General features: G+C 25.9%; 1 long non-coding RNA gene across 1 annotated transcript; it reads left to right on the forward strand.

Moving 5' to 3' along the window:
• The first annotated feature begins 473 nt into the window (after positions 1 to 473).
• Positions 474 to 3,047, forward strand: LOC136092394 (uncharacterized). Its single transcript, XR_010644386.1, has 2 exons — positions 474 to 683; positions 2,060 to 3,047. It is a non-coding gene; the product is annotated as an uncharacterized LOC136092394 (long non-coding RNA).
• The last annotated feature ends 1,021 nt before the right edge of the window (positions 3,048 to 4,068 follow it).

Genomic DNA, 4,068 nt, shown 5'->3' on the forward strand with positions numbered 1-4,068 from the left:
TGAGTAATTTCTTTCTTTTTTTTTTTTTTTGTATGGAAAAAAAAAATATTGGGAAAAAGATTTTGTTTATGTTAAACGTAGTCACAAAAATAAATAGTTTGGAAAGAAAGAACTTTGTTATTGTTCTATCGCTTTCTATTAAGATTCGTAATGACCCGCTGAAAGATTTTTATTTTTCAGGCGTGAGGCCCAAGAGATTAGGATAAAAATAATTTACGAAAACTACCCAATTTGGCGTAAATGGATATAGCTTAAAATTTAAATACAAATTTGTAAAACTTGTTACTCTATTTTCGCTATGTATTATCACTTATTACAACTTCGTGTTAAAAAAAAAAGCGGAAATGTTAAGAAGAATGTTAAGAACTTTATATTAATAACTGTAAAAAAATAACTCAATAGGCACCATAAAAGAATTAACTTAAAAATAGTGTGGAATACAAATTCTTATTTGTTGTGTACACACGTAGTTTTGTAGTGAGTTAAAGTATCCGGTTTTCGTTTACTGAATGTTTAGGGTGCTTTTTACAAAAAAATCATGAGCATCTTTTTATAAACATTTGCTATCACATAAACTAAAAAAAACCGCTATTTGTTTTTATTATTTTGCTATTAAACTATTATCATTACAATTTTTAAATTGTACGCTCCAGCATGCAATTATAGTAAATAAAAAGTGAAAGGTATGCGTTATTTAAAGAAAGCAATCGATGTTTTGAGGTTTGTTTGAGCATGTAAAGTACTTATGATTTTATATATAATCGACACTCGAGTAACTTGATATTAAGTCGGTATTTATATATAATCGACACTCGAGTAACTTGATATTAAGTCGATATTTATATATAATCGACACTCGAGTAGCTTGATATTAAGTCGGTATTTACTCGTTAACTGAGTCTTTGAGGTGCTCGTTATTTTTAATTAATGAATAAAAACTATTTTCACTAAGGATGAAAAAAAAATTTGTAATTTAAAATCTGCATCAATAAATTTTTTTTTCTTTCACTATATTGAATTTAGGGTACTGTATTTTGTATATAGTACGGATAAAAATCTGAATTGGAAAAAACAACTTAATATGTTTATAATATTAGAATAGTATGTTTTCTTTATTTCTAATTTTTTTATTTTTTTTTAAATTTTAGTCAAGTTATAATTGAAAAAATAAATCATTCGTATTAAAAAAAAGTTTTATCTTGAGTAACAATAAAAACCTGTAAGAACATCTGTAGTTGTTTTAAGCAACCAAAAGAGTTCTTTGCTATTTATTACAAATAATAAGTCTTTTATGAAAAAGGAATAAAATAAAAAGTTAACATTCTATACAATAAATTTAATTTAAACGAAACAATGAATAAATAAAACGTTTGTAACTAACAAACCATGTGTTTTTCAATGAGAGATTATTTGAAAATGTAACACGGCTTTGAAGTATTTTTAGGGGTATTTGATTTACTTGAAATCGATATACTTTTAAAAAGTAGCTTTAGTATATATCTGGTATCTTAAAAAATGCGGACATAATATAGATAGAAAATGATAAGAATCCCAGTTTGTTAGTTGATTATGAATGTTGAAATTGTTTTTGATAAACATTTTACTTTAAAAATCTTTACTTTAAATAGTTAGCTAACTGCAAACAAACTCAAACAAATTGTTTGTATTCTGTGTAAATCTAATTTTTCTTTTTGTTTGTAAATTTACATAGTTATATATATATAACAATTATATATTATTTTCTAATATCCTATGATTATTTAACGTAAGGAATATTACGTAAGGTAAAAGCTAAGGATTAACTACCGTTCATAATTAGAAATTACATTTAACTACCGTTCATAATTAGAAATTACATTAAACTATTAACTAAAATATATAATTAGTAATTATCTGATACAGTTCTGAAATTACATAACTTGATGATTTTTGATACTTTCTACCGTTATAATGGTAATTTGTAAACATGATGTGTTTTTGTTATCATTTTTTATCTGTAAAATATAGCTAGTATGTCAAGTATTCTGCATTACTGAGAATTTTTAGTGTGTTTTTTTAGAGTGTATTAAAGTCGATAAACTGTATTCTTTACATTGAAGAGCCAAATAAATATTATAGCTGTACTTTGATGGTTTCAATGCAACGTTTTCTGGTCAAACGCAAATTGTGCACCCTAATAAACTGTGGCATTCAAAAAAAATACGATAAAAATACTTTCAATAAGCAAACTATTTCAGTCCCAAACGTGATATATATCCAAAAAAGTAATCGTTTTTACTCAAAGTTAGAATCAAACGATGTAAAAAGAATTGATAACGAGATGCAAAGACTTTTGTTAGTGGAAAACTCCTATAAAGAAGATTCAGCTTTTTATTATAAGTTCATCGACGTTACTCATTCTCAATACTTGAGACCACAAGGTACCCACTTACGATGTGGAGCAATTAAAGATGAACCCAAACATGCACGAACACCTCTAAGTTTTATTGGTGCAACTTTTGTTATTTTAGCTTTTATGTATATCGGCGGTCAACTTTCAAGTGCGGGAGCGCATCTCTTAAACGAATTTGAAATTTTTAATCTTCCTGATGATGATAATTGATTTAAAAGTTTTAATAGAACCAAATTATTCTCAACGTTATACTCAATCTGTCAATAAAAACTGCAATATATTTATTCCTTAGTTATGTGTTTTTTTGTAAATAGGTAGGAAGTAGTGTACATTCATAATTTACAAGCAGATTTATAAATATCTTACGAAATCGCACTTTTTATAATTTATTACTACTGTTTTTTAATTTCTTTTTTAAGTCATCTTCTAGCTGAGTCTTCTATGCTTAGTTGCAGAGGCAACGTAAAACAATGGCAGATCCAGAAAAAAAATGTGTGCTGGTGATCGAGAAAGCAAATGTTTTTAGGGGTTGTATGATAGCAAGTTGTTGTAAAATTAGATTATTACTACGAATAAAAACACTAGATATTTTTTAAAAATCTGTAAATGTTATCGTTTAAATGTTCATTTTCTTAAGGTAAAAGTCACTGCATAATTGTTTGTTTTAATAAGGAAAAAGTGTTATAAATGTTTATTTTCATAAGATAAAAGTGACCTTTATTATGAGGTAAAATGGGGACTTCTTCAGTTTTTACGTGCATGAAATAGTTTCAAAATTAAACAATGCATCATATAAAGTATACATTTTTTAATTGCCAAAGCTGCTCTTTTGTCATTACATTAAAAAAAATTGTATTAAAGGATTTATTTACATACAAGTAATGTGGGGCGATTCAAAGTGAGAAATTCAAAATGATAGGCGGGGTTATTCAAAAGACCTAGTTTGTCAGTTCAACTATTTTAATAAAAGATCATTTTAACGATTTTAGTATAAGCATACAATAAATGTAAGATTTAAAATGTAAAAATTACAAAATTTGCTTTTGATTTAAACACTAGATATTTCGCTGATTTGGTTATTATTTGTTATAAGTTATTTTAGTAATTTAAATTTAATTGCTTGAGTATTTTCTTGTTGCTGTTTTGACTTGGCGCTAATCGTATTAGTGTGTGAATGTATTTTTTTTTTTTTAGAAAATGTTTTAGTGTGGTACATGGCATTGCTCATTTGTGATGAAAATTTAATTTGAACAAATATACAGTCAAAATAAAGTATTTATATATTTAATTAAACTCTCTAATTACACCACGAGGCAATACACAAAAACCTTTGAACAAAAACGTTTTTTGATAAAGAATTTAAATTGATACGCTAAAACTTTTTGCATTATACTAATGCAACACCAACCTCTCTAATGGGTCTTCTATGCGATTTTTTTTGTGAGGTTTGTCGGAATATACTTCTTTTTATATAAGCGAAAAAAAAATATAAAAAGTAAAAAATCTAAGTAAACAACTTTATTAGTTACGAAGACCATATGCAGAAAAAGTAATTACTTATCTAAAGTGAAATGTTATGATAAATAATGATCTAAATATTAATAATTTCCTACCTGGTGGAAAGATAACCAGATATTGTGTTTAAAATGTATTAAATACGTGTTCTACGTATTTTA

Source organism: Hydra vulgaris, chromosome 15 (genome assembly GCF_038396675.1).
Source record: "Hydra vulgaris chromosome 15, alternate assembly HydraT2T_AEP".
NCBI lineage: Eukaryota > Metazoa > Cnidaria > Hydrozoa > Anthoathecata > Hydridae > Hydra > Hydra vulgaris.